At 39.7% G+C, this 20,266-nt stretch overlaps 1 long non-coding RNA gene across 2 annotated transcripts in view; it reads left to right on the plus strand.

Annotated features, from left to right (window-relative positions):
• The window catches only part of LOC141981750 (uncharacterized), a 74,805-nt gene that overhangs the window by 36,699 nt on the left and 17,840 nt on the right, over window positions 1-20,266 (plus strand). The window contains exon 1 of one of the 2 annotated variants that reach the window (XR_012637897.1): window positions 13,740-13,876. The exons of the other annotated variant lie outside the window; for it this stretch is intronic. This is a non-coding gene — a long non-coding RNA (uncharacterized LOC141981750). Of the gene's footprint in view, window positions 1-13,739; window positions 13,877-20,266 lie in introns of those variants that run through there. 2 annotated transcript variants of the gene reach the window in all.

The following is a 20,266-nucleotide window of genomic DNA, read 5'->3' on the forward strand; positions in this document are numbered from 1 at the left end:
TTATTTTTCTTCTCTTTCTTAATGAGAATTTATGCTCAGATTCCTTGGGAGGCACAGACTTCTCGGAGGCAGCTGCAGTATGTGATGATATTAATCCAGCTGTACTATTCTAGTCTCAGCAGTGTGGGCAGTAGATTGGCTGCTGGGATTTCAGCATGAGAAGTAGTGACATGTGCTACCTTTTGTATTTGCAGTCACCCAGTGAGCAATAACAAAAGGATTTTCCAGCTACACGTGTTTACTGTATTTCAATTTGCAAAAGTAATTTAGGGAAAGTAGTAGCTGGTTAATTGAGCTATTTTAGTATGTTATGAGGGAGCTGACAAGCTCATTTTTATTAATAGGTTTGATGTAACGTGATATTAAAGTACATAATATTCTGTTTCATTTGATACACTGCATGAAATCACCCTGACATTAGTAGGAAACGTATTTCACCTTTCATCTTATATAAAATATCAAATGAAATTATAAAAAATATTCTATAAAAATATTCTGCAATTGTTGATAGTTTTAAAATATATGGCATGGCAAAATATATCTCTTCTCCTGCCTCCTAGCAAGCCCCTGGTGTCATTACTTAGGTCCCATCCCTCTCTCCCCCTCTTTTCTCTCTCCTTCAATCTCCCCTCTCTGTGCAATGATCAAAGTTTAGTTAATGACCAAACAAATCATACATTTTCCAGAAATCCCATCTGGCATCCTCTTGTGGTGCTGGAAATGATTCCCAAATGCTGAAGTAGACGAAATGCATACCATTTGGGGACCACATCCTTGTATTGCCTGGCACAAGATAGCACATAGGTTCAATTTTCCTTCTCTTCTTGTCCTGACGGATCATCAGGATCCTCAAGTAATTTAGACTGCACAAAATTTGGGTGTAGATCAAATATCCTTGGGGAGAGAAAATACCCATAGAGGGGGTTTAAAACACCATGTGTTTCAACTTGTGGCATTCCTTACTGATCCCATCATGAGGTTTCCCTCTTGGTGATTTTTCTGAGCAAATGGCCTCAAATGATCATTGTAAAGAGAGGGGGAGCCATCATTTGGGGGATCAGCAGGTTATCTCAAGTGCTTATATACAAATGCACAAAGCCTTGGAAACAAGCAGGGAGAACTGGAGGTCCTGGTGATGTCAAGGAATTATGACGTGATTGGAATAACAGAGACTTGGTGGGATAATTCAAATGACTGCAGTACTGTCATGGATGGTTATAAACTGTTCAGGAAGGACAGGCAGGGCAGAAAAGGTGGGGGAGTAGCACTGTATGTAAGGGAGCAGTATGACTGCTCAGAGTTCCGGTATGAAACTGCAGAAAAACCTGAGTGTCTCTGGATTAAGTTTAGAAGCGTGAGCAACAAGGGTGATGTAGTGGTGGGAGTCTGCTATAGACCACCGGACCAGGGGGATGAGGTGGATGAGGCTTTCTTCCGGCAACTCGCAGAAGCTACTAGATCGCACGCCCTGGTTCTCATGGGCGACTTTAATCTTCCTGATATCTGCTGGGAGAGCACTACAGCGGTGCATAGACAATCCAGGAAGTTTTTGGAAAATGTAGGGGACAATTTCCTGGTGCAAGTGCTAGAGGAGCCAACTACGGGGGGAGCTTTTCTTGACCTGCTGCTCACAAACTGGGAAGAATTAGTGGGGGAAGCAAAAGTGGATGGGAATCTGGGAGGCAGTGACCATGAGTTGGTTGAGTTCAGGATCCTGACACAGGGAAGAAAGGTAAGCAGCAGAATACGGACCCTGGAATTCAGGAAAGCAGACTTCGACTCCCTCAGGGAACTGATGAGTAGGATCCCCTGGGGGAATAACATGAAGGGGAAAGGAGTCCAGGAGAGCTGGCTGTATTTCAAGGAATCCCTATTGAGGTTACAGGGACAAACCATCCCGATGTGTTGAAAGAATAGTAAATATGGCAGGCGACCAGCTTGGCCTAACGGTGAAATCCTTGCGGATCTTAAACATAAAAAAGAAGCTTACAAGAAGTGGAAGATTGGACAAATGACCAGGGAAGAGTATAAAAATATTGCTCGGGCATGTAGGAATGAAATCAGGAGGGCCAAATCGCACCTGGAGCTGCAGCTAGCAAGAGATATTAAGAGTAACAAGAAGGGTTTCTTCAGGTATGTTGGCAACAAGAAGAAAGCCAAGGAAAGTGTGGGCCCCTTACTGAATGAGGGAGGCAACCTAGTGACAGAGGATGTGGAAAAAGCTAATGTACTCAATGCTTTTTTTGCCTCTGTCTTCACAAACAAGTTCAGCTCCCAGACTGCTGCGCTGGGCATCACAGCATGGGGAGTAGGTGGCCAGCCCTCTGTGGAAAAAGAGGTGGTTAGGGACTATTTAGAAAAGCTGGACGTGCACAAGTCCATGGGGCCGGACGCGTTGCATCCGAGAGTGCTAAAGGAATTGGCGGCTGTGATTGCAGAGCCATTGGCCATTATCTTTGAAAACTCATGGCGAATGGGGGAACTCCCAGATGACTGGAAAAAGGCTAATGTAGTGCCCATCTTTAAAAAAGGGAAGAAGGAGGATCCTGGGAACTACAGGCCAGTCAGTCTCACCTCAGTCCCCGGAAAAATCATGGAGCAGGTCCTCAAGGAATCAATCCTGAAGCACTTACACAAGAGGAAAGTGATCAGGAACAGTCAGCATGGATTCACCAAGGGAAGGTCATGCCTGACTAATCTAATCGCCTTTTATGATGAGATTACTGGTTCTGTGGATGAAGGGAAAGCAGTGGATGTATTGTTTCTTGACTTTTTCAAAGCTTTTGACACAGTCTCCCACAGTATTCTTGTCAGCAAGTTAAAGAAGTATGGGCTGGATGAATGCACTATAAAGTGGGTAGAAAATTGGCTAGATTGTCGGGCTCAACGGGTAGTGATCAATGGCTCCATGTCTAGTTGGCAGCCGGTATCAAGTGGAGTGCCCCAAGGGTCGGTTCTGGGGCCGGTTTTGTTCAATATCTTCATAAATGATCTGGAGGATGGTGTGGATTGCACTCTCAGCAAATTTGCGGATGATACTAAACTAGGAGGAGTGGTAGATACGCTGGAGGGCAGGGAAAGGATACAGAGGGACCTAGACAAATTGGAGGATTGGGCCAAAAGAATTCTGATGAGGTTCAACAAGGATAAGTGCAAGGTCCTGCACTTAGGATGGAAGAACCCAATGCATCGCTACAGACTAGGGACCGAATGGCTAGGCAGCAGTTCTGCGGAAAAGGACCTAGGGGTGACAGTGGACGAGAAGCTGGATATGAGTCAACAGTGTGCCCTTGTTGCCAAGAAGGCCAATGGCATTTTGGGATGTATAAGTAGGGGCATAGCCAGCAGATCGAGGGACGTGATCGTTCCCCTCTATTTGACATTGGTGAGGCCTCATCTGGAGTACTGTGTCCAGTTTTGGGCCCCGCACTATAAGAAGGATGTGGATAAATTGGAGAGAGTCCAGCGAAGGGCAACAAAAATGATTAGGGGTCCGGAACACATGACTTATGAGGAGAGGCTGAGGGAACTGGGATTATTTAGTCTGCAAAAGAGAAGAATGAGGGGGGATTTGATAGCTGCTTTCAACTACCTGAGAGGTGGTTCAGAGAAGATGGTTCTAGACTATTCTCAGTGGTAGAAGAGGACAGAACAAGGAGTAATGGTCTCAAGTTGCAGTGGGGGAGATTTAGGTTGGATATTAGGAAAAACTTTTTCATTAGGAGGGTGGTGAAACACTGGAATGAGTTACCTAGGGAGGTGGTAGAATCTCCTTCCTTAGAAGTTTTTAAGGTCAGGCTTGCTAAAGCCCTGGCTGGGATGATTTAATTGGGGATTGGTCCTGCTTTGAGCAGGGGGTTGGACTAGATGACCTCCTGAGGTCCCTTCCAACCCTGATATTCTATGATTCTATGATTTGGAAGAGTCTGCCCTGGCTCACCTGGATACAGTGATGTTACAGCTCCCTGAGGACACCTGTATTCACTGCCATTCATCTCCGTTCACTTTAGCTGGGTTTCCACCATGCAGAAGGACTCTTTTAAAGAGAAATTGTAAATTTCAACCTGTTTTGGGGGGAAATGATGCCGTGGAGAGTCTCCTGTCCTTCATTTCTTTGGTACTAATGGACTTTATATGCTTCTCCCTGGCAATATGACATGTAGCTATTGAGTTATGCATTCATTCTTAGTCTGATTACATATTTCATCCATCACGTAGTCCACTACAGTAGATTTCATTTGCATTTACCAAAGTGCCGTGTTATTATGAAAATACAAGATGGTTAAAAGCATCTTGATTGTATGCATGGCAGTATTCAGATGAGCAAAGCACAGATCCAGTCTCCTTGAGAGTACTTGCACTGTAGGTAATCTCTTGCTGTTATAAAGGTAATTGTGTCTAGGTCCCCTGTGTTCAGATAACACTGTGGCATAAAATGCAACTATTTTTACATTTGTTTCACATTACAGTTTATAAAATGTGGAGGCCTTCGGTGAGAACAAGTTGACAGACTTTGAAAATAACAGGCGAGATCCTTGGCTTCTGTAAATCAGTTAATGGAGCTACACCATTTTACTCCTGGACCAACTGCTCTGAAGAACTAATTCGCAGCTACCAATAAAGTATATTGAAAGCTACATTTCTGTTTTCTAGACATTTCATAAAACTCTTTCCTGAATGTGGGACTTTTGGAAATTTTTTGCTGTCATAAATTACAGGGCTAAATTTCCGAAAGACTCTCAATGAAGTTTCTATTTTTGTATCTATAATTCTAAAGGCATTATTGTTTTGATGAGAAGGATAGGAGTTGTTACTGCGGCTGCCTACTATGTGAAAAAGATGCCCCACCCCCTTTTTCTTCCTAGTACAGTTTGGTTTAACTATGTCTATTAAGTAGTCCAAACCCATTGAGATTTATTATATGAAATGCATGAGCTAATGAGACCTTGTTTTCTACTATTTCATAATATAATTTTGCAATAAATAAATAAAATAAAACAAAACTTCTTGGATATACTTTTCCAAGAACTAGCTGTGGGATTGGCAAATTGAAACAAACAGTCCCCAAGAAAATAATATCATGTGGAAGTCTGTGCAACAAAAAGGCTCAACAAAACATAAAAACAGACAGTGCAAGTGATGCATAACTGGCAGGAGTTAATCTCAAAGGGCAATAAATATGCTTGTAGAAAAGGCAAACTGTATATTACAGGTCAGTTGTTGTTTGTTTATGTTTTATTAAACTTTTATACCCAGTTCATACCAGAGATAGGGCCAACCTTCAAACCTTCCTACAGCTCAGATGTGGGAGGCATTGTTCATATCTGGAGTTTTGGCTCAGCCCTTGTAAAGAGAGAAGTCAATCACAAAGTTTGGATCTGATCTTTCCCAAAGTTTTGGAAATATTAGATCTAGAGCTGGATGAAAAAAAAATCTGCAGAAAATTTAAAATTTTGGGGAGAAATTTTAATACTGAAAAACTTCATCTGAAAACCAAAATATTTTAGTTTTCAAATGCTGCCATGGTGCTTCATCAGAGTTGTCGTTTGGTTGCCTCATGTTTCCATTCTCTATAGGCCAGGCTCCTAAGCCGGGCTCCCCAGCTGGACTTCATCTCCTATGATGCCCTGTGGTCTTCCCTTTTAAAGGCAGTCCATGGCCATGGTGCACGAAAGGGGATGTAGGCTAGCTGGGGACAAGGGGGACAAGAGGCAACAGAACTATAACTCTCATGATGCCCCATGGTAGCATTTGCAAATTGAAATATTTTGTTTTTCAGACATTTGGGTTTTTAAGAAGATATTGATGTTTTCTGTAGAAAGCAGACACTCTTCATGAAAAAAATTAATTGAGTTGAAAACCCAATTTACCTTCAAAAACAGCTTTGACAGAAAATTTTTGACCAGTCCTAGTGAGCGCTGTCATCTTGATTTGGGCCACTCTCTAGTTCTTATTACCAGGCCTGCCCAGAAAATGGAATATCAGTCCCACAAATTTCAGAGTATTTGAGATTTTGATTTGTTCTGAATTGGAACCTTGAACCTAGGAAATTTCCAGGAAAAGTAATATTATGATTCAGAAACATACTTGTTCTGATGCCTGTCCCAGGTCTCCCTCTCCACCAGCACAGCACCAAGGGGAGGGAAACCCCAAGGCTAATGATGAGAGGGAGCAAGAACCCCCTCAGGCTGATGGCAGGAGTGGGAGGGGGAATCCCTGGGCTGATGACAGGAGGACAGCCTCCCTTTGGCCTTTGGGGATCCAGGCAGCCTTCCAGGATGGCTGCCAGGGAGGCAGAAATCCTGGGAGTGTTGGCTCGAGAGCTCCCCACCAGGCAGGCTGTGGAGTTTGAGAAACAGGGAGTCTGAAAGCCCTGGGACTGCCAGCTAACTGAAAGCCAGGGCTTCCAAGCTCTTGGCTGCCAGTCAGCTAGCCCAGGAGGACTGCTGAGGAGCCAAGTGGGCAAGCTGGCAGGAATCCAGACAGGTTTCCATTGGAATGTAATTGATGTTGGCATGTTCCCATGAAACATTTCAATTTCAACAAATCAGCGTTTTGCACAGGAAAATTTTCAACCAGCTGCACTTATTACACTGATCTTTGCAGTTTTCCCAATGATACCAATAAAGAAAGCGTATCCAGAGAAAAGCATAGGGACTCGTAGAAGAAATTATACAAAGATTGCATTTTCTCAGACCAGTAGTGAATCTTTCCCATTATGATAAGGTCCTACCTGGTTCAGACATGCACAAATACATTTCTTTTTCTACAGGGGAGCTTATTTACAGAAGAAATGTTCCAGTGAGCCAGGCACTTGTGGATATGACATCAGTGAATAAAATCTTGTTTCCTCTACTGCTGTGCATATCTGTTCTCTAATGATGAATATTACGGACTATGAGAGGTTTGAGAGCTAAAGCAGAAGAGCATTTAGACCATGAGAAACAGGAGGCAGAGTCAAGTCTAAATTAAGATTCTAGTTGTTGCTTTGTTTTGTAATTGCTTTCCTCTTTTGAGAATAATCTTGGACACTGGGGGAAAAAAACTAATCTAAAGAAGGTTGCAGCTCAAAAGCAAAATAAAAAAATGCTATTTTAACGGTGGGCCCAATCCGGCAAACCCTCACACAGACCCACATCAATAGTGCCAGTAATCTTAATGGGACTATTCACCTGAACAAAGTTGCTCACGTACACAAGTGTGCAGGATCGAGCACCGACTGTGTATTCGGAAGTGATTTCTAAGGTTCTAGTGGGTAGAAAAGGGAAAATGAGTGAGACAGAAAAAATAAATATGGGGCATCTCTTTGCCACTACTGATGGTATATTTTTCCCAGTTGAAAGGGAAGAAGCCTCAGGGGACTCAACAGTATGGAGGGGCAAACAGAATTGTGTTCAATAATTTATTCTGCTCCTCTCTATACATGTGTGTGTGTGTGTTGGGGGCGGGGGCTAGGAATCAGGCAGAGAAATGCTAGCCCCACTCCTAGCTCGCACCCCCGACATTGCTTTCTCCTGATCATGCCAAAACTGTGGAGCCATCGCTTCTCCAAAATGTCCATCCCCCGCCACATTCTACAGCTCCCAAGAGTAGATCTGCAGTCTCCTCTCCATGCACCAATGCCCAGGGGAACACTGGGCTGTAATATTTGCAACAAAATGCACAAAAATGATTCTGCTAAAGCACTACAAGGAACATGAGAGTTTGTCAATCACAAGAGATCTGTGAAAGGAGCTTAAATTGTTATAAAGTGGGAAGTAATGTTACAGAGAATGGAAAATAGCTGAAGGATTAAATTAAAACAGTCAAGACTGGAGTAATTGGATGCTCAGTATAGCAGATCCATGTATCTAGGTAGCCAAAAACCATATGTAGCAATCAGCATTACTACTATTCCCCACAGCTTTGCCAACTTGAATTTATTTCTTAAACCAGCTGAAATAGTTTGTAAACTGATTCAGATTACCCAAGTGTGACTGACCTCTTGAAATTTACAGTAACTATTCTTATACATGAGGGGGTTGGTGGAGGAGACAAAGAATTGGCGACTGCTAGTGGCTGTTTTGTCTAATCCTTTATCCCATCAGGTTTTAAACTCAGTGAGGCGGAGGATTTATCCTGAATTGTTTAGCATATTTAAAAGAAAGAAATTATAACATTAGGACTAAAACCATGGAGAAGTCCCTGTATTCAATGGGGGTTTCAAAAAGTTGGAAATCAAGTGAAATATCTCTAATAGGGTAATGGTTGTATAGAACCCACCAATTATTTAGTGCCTATACATCATCAATATGGACAGTGCAATTGACAGAAGGGGACTATCTGTGTGTGCTCTACTTCTGGCTTTATAAATGAGAAACAAGGTGGGTGAGGTAATAACTTTCATTGGACTAACTTCTCTTGGAGAAAGAGACAAGCTTTTGAACTATACAGAGCTCTACACCAGCGCTACAAATGTCTTTGTCCGTGACATAATTAACCCAGCTGAAAAGGAATAGTTCAGAACGAGAGATGCTGTTGCTAGCATATTTAAAATTTTACTTTAATAATAATAATAATAATTAATATAATAATAAAAATAAAAAAACCTTACCTGTAATGTACAGTTAGATAGAAAACCGATTTGAAAAGCAGAGCACACAGATTAGCCGTAGGTGGAAACTTTTCAAATTGAAAAGTGGTTGAAAACATTCTGTAAGGATTAGATTATTTAGAACTTTTGTAGCTCACAAGTATTTGGATTTGTGTATTGAAAATAAAATAATACAACATGTTTTCAGATGACCAGCTGTGATAGGTTATATAAAATAAGCAAACATTAGAAAGTCTGGAAATTAAGTATTTGGCCTATTCCACTCTTCCATATAATTTTTCATCATTCATTCTGACTGCACCTGACCAACATCTACCAGGCAATCTTACTCTTTGTCTTTTTTTCCCTTCCAATATGGAAATAGGGTATTGGATGCACACCATTGACATTATGTACTATCAAATGTGTATTAAATATTTCACAAGGGATTTAGTCCTTGGGTACCTTAAGATATTTCAGCTTCCTGCCTGTTTTCTCATAGTGTTGTGGACTACAGAAATATTTCTATGAATACAATTGGAAAAATTGATCTGTTTGATGTTGCAGGTTTATGTAAGCATATGTAGTCCTTGCAAATTTGTATTTGTAACTGTATTACTAAAAAGCAACTCAACCATGTTGTTGTTAGTGAGGAAGGTACTGTGATTCAGTTTTTATAATATATTGTGAATGGATCCTTGAATAAGAAATAGTCTTTTGTAATTAATATTTTCTTATTTTGACTTTGGCACTTTTTTTGCAAAAATAAGGGGGTAATCTTTCAGTTGGTTGGGTGTTGTAAATTGGGCAAGCTAGTAATGGATGATGAAGGATTATATGGGGCTGGTGAAGTGGATGGATCCATTAGCTGTTCATTTGCAAATATTTTCCAATTCAGGATTTTTAAACCATGTCAAATTTTTGTAAAGTGGTTGTTGGGTTTTTTTTGTTTGTTTGGTTTTGGTTTTTAGTGATAGCTGGATTCCACTGAAACATACTTTCAACTTTAATTCCTCAGCAAGTCCATGTGGTATTGTACCAGGGTGCATGTGTGTGTGTGAGACCAGTGTTCTTCCCAAGCTGGATATAAGGTAGGGAGTGTCAGAAGGATATGCAAGAGTTTCGGAGGCTTCTATACACAATGAAAACTTTAAGTAGTTGAAGTTTTGTACCTTCAAAATTATAATCATTTAAAATATCAACATGATGAAAGGCTCTGCCTTTCCTCCCCCCTACACCTTCCTATCTCTCCCATTTCCCTTCATGTTCCCCAATCTCCTGTGTCCCCTTCATGCCTTATTAGTCTCCTGCTCATCACTGCGTGCCTCTCCTCCTGTCTCCCCTGAAGCACCACCATTCTGAGAATGGGAGCACATTTTCATGTTTGTACCACTCAGTGTGGTCCCCAACCCACTGCCCGCATAGACCATGTCCCTCCTGGTCATCTCCCTCACTCTCCATGCCCCACTTCCAGGCAGCAGAGAATTCAGGCACTAAAACAGATTGGATTTATGCATAGAAGAATTATTATAAGCAAGGCTAATAGCTCGGCCTATTATTAAGGTTGCCATTATAAAACACTATTTTCAGTTGCTTATAACTTTGCGAAACTTTAACCATGCAGTTTGAAATTTTTCATGCCAGGTGTCTGCCTCAGGCTGTTTTTTTTTTTATTTTTTTTGGCAAACTTCAGCCAAAATAGTTCATCCATTTTCATCCAGGCAGTGGTGGTGTTCTTCACAGCTAGCAAATAGTACTGCATGCAAACTTTTCAGCCTGGCCTCCTTGTGCAATAGATAAATTTTTAAAGAGAGCCCAGCTAAGTGCCTCACAGAATGAAAGAGTGAAGAAGGTGACGTGCAGAAATTACGACTGCAGCTATTTAACGTGCGGTTTTACAGCAATCAAAAATAAACCTCATTGTGTTGTGTGTGGTGAAGTGCTAAGTGCTGAAAGCATGAAAGCTTCGAAATTAAACGTCCACAGTCAAAGAACAAGCCTCTTGAATTCTTCAAGAGACGACTGAACAGCTTGAATAGCCAGCAAAAACTGATGTGGAATACAAGTAATGTCAATAAGAATGCTCTTGAAGCTTCAGATCTCATGTTACATGTCAGGCACGTACAATAGCTGAAAATCTCATACTTCCTGCGGCATTAGATACGGTTACAAGCGGGCTCGGCCATGAAGAGGCAAATAAGCTTAAAGCTATTCCTTTATCAAATGATATAGTTTCGTGACATATTAATGAAATGGCATTCATGAGCAAGTGAAAGAAAAGTTAAAATGGTGTGAATTCCTAGCTCTTCAGTTTGATAAATCAACGGATGTTTCAAGCTCAGCACAGTTCTTAGCTTTTGTTGGATATAATTCAGATGATTCTGTGGAGGAAAACATGGTCTTCTGTAAAGCTGGTTAGCCACACAACCAGTGAATGTCTATTTAACATGTTTGTTGAAGCTACCAAATATTTTGAAATTTATTGAAAAAAATGTATTGTTATATGCAGTGACAGTGCCAAAGCAATGATTGGCAAGAACAGTGGACTTGTGGCAAGATTAAAAACAATTATGCTACATGCAATTTGGACCCGTTGCTTCTTATATTGGTTAGCACTTGATGCAAAAGGAATGTTTTGTGAGTTGCATCAGGTAATCGATGAGTCTGTAAAAGTTGTGAATTTCATAAAAGGCTGGCCTCTATCAGCTCGTCTGTTTGCAGCTTTATGTGATGAAATAGGTGCACTGCATAAAAGTCTTCTCTTGCACACTGAAATGAGGTGACTTTCACAGGGAAAAGTGTTCACCAGACTTTTGAATTGTGAGCTGAAGTACTTATGTTCCTACAGCATCAAGTGTCTCCTTTTGCTATATCATTCAGTGATCCATCTTGGCTTCTTCAGTTGGCTTACTTAGCAGATGTCTTCAGTCATCTGAATGAGCTGAATATGAGTTTTCAAGGATGACACAAAAACATAATTGTGTTGGGAGACAAAGTGAGAGCCTTTGGAAAAAAGCTTGGAGCCTGGTCTGTTCAGCTTCAGAATGAAACTTTGTGTCATTTCCTCTGAGAAGCGAGTTCATGAAATTTATTGGCAATGACAAGAGTGTAGACATTAAACAATTAAAAAACATTACGATTGAGCATATACTTAACCTTAAAAAGCTGCTCCAGGTTTATTTCCTTCCTGACAACAAAGAACTTGGCAAGAGATGGATAATTAATCTGTTCAATAAAAGAGTAGTCGAGTCTGCCAAATTTACAGGAAGTCTGCAAGCAAGATAAACTGATCGAGCTTTCATCTGATAAAACACTTCAGTGTTCATTTCCCTCTAAGACGTGTGCACAGAAACATGACTATTCCGAACTTGTAACTGAATCTTTGAAAGTTTTAATCCCGTTCGCAACATCATACTTATGTGAATTGGGATTCTCATCGATGACTGCAATAAAAACAAAGCAACAAAATAAATTATCTGTGGAAAATGACCTGCTGCTAAGTGTTTTTTCAGTTCAACCCAGCATAAAATAATTAGCTGGTACAAAACAAGCACAAGTTTCTTGTTGAATGACTCTGTAAGACTTGTAGCTTGTAAAAAATGAATTCATAGTTTGTTTCTGTGTAAAAATAAACTTTGATTTGGCACACAGATGTTTTTGCTTACCTACAATTGCATTATTCATAATCTACTTAATGATATTTAAGGTGGGGGGGGGTCACAATTTTTTCAAGTCTTTGTAGTGGGGGGGTCACTGTCAGAGTGATAGACTCAAATTACTGAATCTGTTTAGTTTAACAAAGAGGTTAAGGGGTAACTTGATTACAGTCTGTAAGTATCCACATGGTGAATAAATATTTAGTAATGGGCTCTTCAATCTAGCAGAGAAAGGTATAGCACAATTCAATGGCTGAAGGTTGAACCTAGTCAAATTCAGATTGTAAATAAGGCATACATTTTTGACAGTGAAAGTAATTAATCACTGGAACAATTTACCAAGGGTTGTGGTGGATTCTCCATCCCTGACAATTTTAAATCAAGATATGGCTGTTTTTTAAAAAAAGATATATTCTACAAATTATTTTGGGGAAGTTCTATGGCCTGTGTTATATAGTAGGTCAGACCAGCTGATCACAATGGTCCCTTCTGGCCTTAGAATCTATGAATCTATGAATATGAATACTCAGTCTATATGTACTCAGTCTGAGACCTTTCCATTTGCTTATCCAGGACACCTCATCCAGTTCTGGGATAACACTTCATCCAGTCCTCTGGGATCCAAAACACTCAGTTTGACTTCAGCTTGTCACTCACGTTACTTTAATAGGCATGTAACAGCTTGGATGCAAGAAGCTGATACCACAATTTCAATTTACGTCACACACAGCACAGTTTATATATATCTTTTCTAGCTACTAACATCTATCTTTCTTGCATATAATGACCAATCGCTTATCAGTTCAGGTGTTTCTGCCTACCTTGTTTATTATAAATCTACTCACAAAAGTTAGTAGGGTTGTCAACCCTGCAGGATTCTCCTAGAGTCTACAGGAATTAAAGATTATGTCGTGTAACGAAATCTCCAGGAATTCATCCAGCCAAGGTTGGTAATCCTAATAGTTAGTTTAGTTAGTTTCTGCCTCCCTTACTACAACCATACCCACAATAGTGAATTGTTTCAGCAATTACTTGTTTGGGCTTGTGCAGCAGTTACTTGTTCAAGCTTGTCTTATCCCAACCTGGCCCTGATCATGTCAGCCAAGCCAGTCCTGAAGTAATTATGTAATTAAAGATTGTAATAATGCATATGCACAAGGGGACCAAATGAAGGTTTCACAGATATTCTGGCAGTTCCTAACTTCTGAGTGCTTAACTTCATAACATTAATGTTTTTAATGTAGTTTTTGTGAGTGTAAATATAAATACAATATATAAAATATTATAAATATAAATAAATATTGCTAATGAGTTACTGTAAAAGTAATCCTTGGATCTGTTCTATAGGCAAAAGGTCTTCATAAATTAAAACTGTTGACCCGGTGCAGAACTGTTGGGGCCATAAAGCCCTGGATGAAATAAAACCAATATGATACAAATATTTATATCTGCCTGATATAATCTTTGACATTATATGCAGACTCAGGCATTTGTGTCAATTCTCCTTCCTCAGATAATGGGTCTTGGAAATCTCTGGCCCATTGGGAGCATCTAGTTAGCGGGAGAAGAGGTGCAGCATCCAGGCTCTGACAGCAAGTGGATATGAATTATTTCTGCTGCCTGCATGTTAATAGCAATCTCCCAGCAGGTGAGGAGGAATTGTTTCATATCTAGATGATATGTTTGTGATGGGTTGGACTCCCCTTTCCTGGGTTCCACCTGATGTGCTGGGGTCCCACTGAGCCTGCCTGTCCCACCAGCCTGGGTCCGCCGCACTCTGTGCTGCTGTGTCAGGCTCTCAAGACCGCTTTCCAGCATACACACAGGTAGGGACACACCCAGCTGTAGAATCACACAGAATCTGCAATCAGTTCTGTGTGGGAGGGCTCAGGTCGGGGAATTGCCCATCACTCTGGGGCATGTACCCTCTGGAGTGTAAACCCAAAATTATATTGTCTTTCATTGTATTGAGATTTATACAGTGTATGCTCATGAAATTCGCCCCCTCCCTCAATGTGGCAGAAGATATGTACAGCTTTTGGCAGCCCCCCCCCCCGTTAGGAATTGGACAAACTAGGTTTAGAATAAACAAAAAAACAAGTTTATTAACTACAAAAGGTAAATTTTAAGTGATTATAAGGGATAGTAAACAGAACAAAGCAGATTACTGAGCAAATAAAACAAAATATGCAAACTAAGCTGAATACACTAAGGAAAACTGGCTACAAATAATAATTTCTCATCCTAAATGTTGTTTCAAGAAGGTTGCAGAGTTTCTTGGGGTAAACTGCACTGCTTGCAGCTTAAATCTCCAGGGATTCCTTTTACAGGCTGATCTGTCTCGGCTGGACTCAGCCCCCACCTCCCCCAGCTTAGTTCCTTTGTTTCTTCGGGTGTTTTCAGCAGTCTTCCTTCTTGGGTGGGAAGGCAGTGGAGAAGAGCCATTATTAACTCACTCCCTAGCCTTAAATGGGATTTGCATATGGCGGGAATCTTTTGTTTCCCAGTTTTGACCCCCCCCCACCCCCGTTCCTGTGGAAAAGTAACAGAATTTCAAGATGGTATTCTGTACCAGATGACACGATGACATGACCCTGCCATGTCAAAGCAGCATCCCAGGAAACTTCTCAGGAAGGAGGGTGATCAGTATCTTCAAAGCCCTATTGTCCTTCCTAATGGCCTATCCAGGCTGATTGCATATTGTCTGGTGGGTGTTCCCCAAGCACACACACAGTTGTAATTATTACATAGTCAATATTTCTAACTTCAGATACAGAAATGATTCATGAATACAAATTGGATAATCACATTCAGTAACTCATAATCTTTCCAATGATGCCTCACATGACCCATCTTGCATAAAACATATCTTCCTTATGCCATATTCATATCATAATATTTCTATGAAGAATATGGGGCGTAATGTCACAGTGTTCTTTAACAAAAAGTCTGTAATGTGGAGATAGTAAAAGAAGGAACTTGGAAGTTTACAGTGTGTTCTACCACCATCCTCTGTTAGATGCAATTTCATTTCTGCCTATGTGTTTGCAGAAAGACAAGGTAGGTGAGGTAATATGTTTTATTGGACCAACTTCTGTTGGAAGCTTTCAAACTTCACACAGCTCTTCCTCAGGATTGGGGAAGGAAATCAGTGTGTTTGCAGTTATTCCACCTTACAGTTCCTGCCCTGAAAAGAAGATAAAGTCCTCCATTCTGACCACGAATGGAGATTTCCACTTTAGTTCATTGGGGTGGAGACTGTGTTTCTGGTGCAAAAGTTCACCTGCTTGACATTGCTGTGTGTGATTTAGCTGATGACTGTAACAGTGTATATAGCTATGAATCATTATAGAGCAGCATTTGACTTCTGTAGTAAACTCTTGTGAATCCCAGATGCTCATGAATTATCTCTGCTGGGAGGTATGTACAGTACTGACCGGTGTGTACGTGAACTATTGCCCTCTTATCTGATAGACTCAGACCTGCTTGGGACAGTGTGTATGTACTTATCTTACCCTATAGCAATTAACTTATAAAATAAAAGGATTTCTCTAATGATAGATAACAGTCATACTCTGTTAGCTCAAGGGATGAAGGTCTGTGGTGTTGGAGTTTTAATCACCATAAACACTAATGGGGTTTTTAGTCAATGCCCATTTAAGGGGCTTCAGGTTATTACAAGTGGCCTATTAGAAGTTTTAAAAAACACATAAAGGAACTTGTAAGGCTAAGAAACAATGGTTTTATATATCTATAGTACAGCTGGTGAGAAATGACATTTCTGTTTCGCATGAAATTCTAACATTTTGAAATTTGTTTTTGTCACGAATCAGGACAACAAATTGAAATGTCAACACTTTTCATGGATGGAAATTTGTGATTCAGAAACATCAAAATGACCTTGTCAAAATGTTTAGATAATGTAAAATATTATAATGTTAAATATTAAATATTTTATATAGTATAATATAATTTAATGTTAGAATTTAATAGAATATAAAAATCAGAATGAAATCAGAATTTGGAACAAAATACTCCAAATTATTTTGAAAGTTTTCCATCAAAAATTTATCAAAAGCTATACGTTCCCAGAAAATATTTTGATTTGATGAAACTGAAATTTGTTCAACCAACTCCATCCTAAAAGTTTTGAAAACTATGGGAGATTACCCCTTCCCAACCCACCCAAAATTAAGGAAAGAAGAAGATAAAGTATATAAATAAGCCTTCACTGATTCTTATTTATAACCATGGCCCTGTGCCTAGCACACTTCTGGGTGCTGTAAAAATAATTGATGATGATAACAATGAATAATGGCCAAACAATTGAAAAGTTTGTCTGAGCTTCTGTAAATAAATCTCTTTTATACAACCTGATTCAAGATGGGTTAAATGAACAGATGCTTCAGAATCAGACTGTTAAATGCAAATTTGTTTGAGCTGGATGGATCCAAATTCATTGTTTAGTTTCTGTTCTCACTTGACAGAACCTTGATTCAGAATTTAGTATTTGCTAAATATAACCCTGTGGGTGTACATTCTGTCCGTTTATCCCAATAAACCAATGGGGAATGCTAATCAGAATGAATCAGGAAGACTCTTTGACAGTGGGCTATTTTTTATATTGAACTGTTAGTTGGGGTGGAGAGGAAGAGGGCGGAGAACAAAAAGATCCTTTAATGGCTTAAAATTGGGGCTATTGATTAATCGCAGTTAACTCACACAATTAACTCAAAAATGAATTGTGATTAAAAAAATTAATCATGATTAATCACAGTTTTAATCGCTATGTTAAACAATAGAATACCAATTGAAATTTATTAAATATTTTGGATGTTTTTCTACATTTTCATATAGTATTCTGTGTTGTAAATGAAATTAAAGTGTATATTGTTTATTACAAATATTTGCACTGTAAAAATGATAAACCAAAGAAATAGTATTTTTCAATTCATCTCATACAAGTACAGTAGTGCAATCTCTTTGTTGTGAAAGTCCAACTTAAAAATGTAGAATTTTTTTGTTACATAACTGCACTCAAAAACAGAACAATGTAAACTTTCAGAGCCTACCAGTCCACTCAGTCCTACTTCATATTCAGCCAATCGCTAAGACAAACAAATTTGTTCACATTTATGGGAGATAATGCTGCCCACTTCTTATTTAAAATGTCACCAGAAAGTGAGAACTGGCATTTGCATGGCACTTTTGTAGCGGCATTGCAAGGTATTTATGTGCCAGATATGCTAAACATTCGTAGGCCCCTTCATGATTTGGCCACTATTCCAGAGGACATGCTTCCATGCTGATGACGCTTGTTAAAAAAATAATGTGTTAATTAAATTTGTGACTTAACTCCTCGGGGAAGATTGTATATCCCCTGCTCTGTTTTACCAGCATTCTGCTATATATTTCATGTTATAGCAGTCTCGGATGATGACCCAGCACATGTTCGTTTTAAGAACACTTTCACTGCAGATTTGACAAAATGCAAAGAAGGTACCAATATGAGATTTCTAAAGATAGCTGTAGCACTCGACCCAAGGTTTAAGAATCTGAAGTGCCTTCCAAAATCTGAGAGGGATGAGGTGTGGCTCATGCTTTCAGAAGTCTTAAAAGAGCAACACACAGAAGCAGAAACTACAGAACTCGAACCACCAAAAAAGAAAATTAACCTTCTGCTTGTGGCATCTGACTTAGATAATGAAAATGAACATGTGTCGGTACACACTGCTTTGGATTGTTATCAAGAAGAACCCGTTATCAGCATGGACCCATGTCCTTTGGAATGGTGGTTGAAGGATGAAGGGACATAGGAATCTTTAGCGCATCTGGCACATAAATATCTTGTGGCATTGGCTACAACAGTGCCATGCAAACGCCTTTTCTCACTTTCATTGTAAACATTGCAACATTATCTTCTGCAAATGTAAACAAACTTGTTTGTCTGAGTGATTGGCTGAACAAGAAGTAGGACTGAGTGGACTTGTAGGCGTAAAATTTTACATTGTTTTATTTTTGAATGTAGGTTTTTTTACATAATTCTACATTTCTAAGTTCAACTTTCATGATAAAGAGATTGCACTACAGTACTTATATTAAATGAATTGAAAAATACTATTTATTTTGTTTTTATACAGTGCAAGTACTTGTAATCAAAAATAAATATAAAATGAGCACTGTACACTTTGTATTCTGTATTGTAATTGAAATCAGTATATTTGAAAATGTAGAAAACATCTAAAATATTTAAATAAATGTATTCTATTGTTTAACAGTGCAATTAATCACGAATAATTTTTTTATTGTACATTTAATTGCAATTAATTTTGTTAATCGCTTGACAGCCCTACTTAAAATGTAACTAGAATTCACTGTTCTTCTGCCAATTTATAGTTTGCAAATAGCTTCCAGAAACTCATTCCCTTTGGTCTAATTCCATTGCTTCGCTACCTTATAAAAATGTTTGCTGAAACAGTGGGAGTTGTAATATCTGTATTCCTTGTTCTTCTCTTGATTCAGCCTGTTATAGTTCCTGATAATTGCAATTATAGCAGGGATGTTTGAGTCCATATACTTAAAGATCCATTATTGTAGTTTCCATGGCACAGACCTATTTTCTGAGATGTATAATTTGACCATAAACCTTTTCTCAAATCTGAACCTTGACTGACATATTTTTTATCCTGCAAAACAATCTTGGGTTTTTATTTTATTTTGTATTATGGATTATAACTAGCTGATCTTGTGCTGTTAATATAATCCTCCATGCACTTTTTATCTTCATCTGTATAATTTAAAGGGGGGAAATGTAATCTATTCATAGGGCTGAATCCTCTGCTGTTCTGGAGAAGGGACGAGAAGGTGACTATAAACTGCTTTATGAACTATAAAGTGCATACTGGCAGTCCATAGGGATTGCTATGCTGAATGAGATTTGGGAAGAGCACTGTTTTCTCAGACCACATGCCTCCTGCCCCCAGCCTATGTCTCTCTTGGTCCCATCCAGAGGGAGTGGAGAGCAGAGGGCATAGAGCCCACTACTCCAGTTTTACACCACCCAAGAATTTTGTTACATCAGTTTCCCTAATCTTGACTGCCCCTTTAGGGCAGCTTCCGGTCTGCATTGAACTGCCTGAGTAATGCAACACAGAAGTTCCCCAAGCCTTATCTTTGAGACCAGGGTTTCTGGCCCAGGGTTCTCTTTGAATATGGTGCTTAGTTAGTCTCTGTCCTCTCCCAGCATTGAGAGCCTTAGATCTAAGTTGATTTTTCTAAATTGTCTGATATTTCTTTTTGCTGTGTAGGAATTCAATTGTCCCAACTTGCAAGTGAGGATTTCTAGTTTGCTCATTTTTTCCCTGCATTTGTCAAGAGATCAATTTTGCTTTCTAAATTGGACATCTTCATTTGTCCATATCTTAATATTATTGTCGATAACATTGTCTTCATGCTCAACTTTACAGCTTCTGTCTTGTGTTGCTCTTGTGGGTAGTACGGCGCTACTCAACAATTCTGTATCTGATGGATATGGACAAGACATCAGGAATGTGGTTTAACTAGCTGCAGCTTTATTAATTTAACACATCTGGGAACTATCCCACAATAACTTGTCCAGGTCAGCTCAACCTTCCTTCCATCAGCCAGACCACCTGGGTAAGGGCTGCCCTCTACCTAGCCCTCTTTAACCTTTAATTTTGCCCCATCACTGTTGCTGGGCCCCCACTGTCCACTCCTCCTATGAAGATTGAGAATATGGGGAAAAGGTGTTGGCCCCCCACTGTACCAGATATTAGTAGTCCCAATGCCATTCCCCACCTTGTTTAAGGGCCTCCCTTAATCCTGCTTTCAGTTACAGATGCACTGGGCACCAGCCAAGCTGCAACAACATGAATACTTTATAACCTACCCTGTCCACTGGGTCTCTGGGCTACTGAGGAGAAGGTGAAAAACCCATCCTGCCTGGCCCTGTCTGACAGTGAGTGAAGCATTCCCTCCCAGACCTAAAAAAGACAAGTCGCATGGTGGCCAGAGCAAA

Source organism: Natator depressus, chromosome 2 (genome assembly GCF_965152275.1).
Source record: "Natator depressus isolate rNatDep1 chromosome 2, rNatDep2.hap1, whole genome shotgun sequence".
NCBI lineage: Eukaryota > Metazoa > Chordata > Testudines > Cheloniidae > Natator > Natator depressus.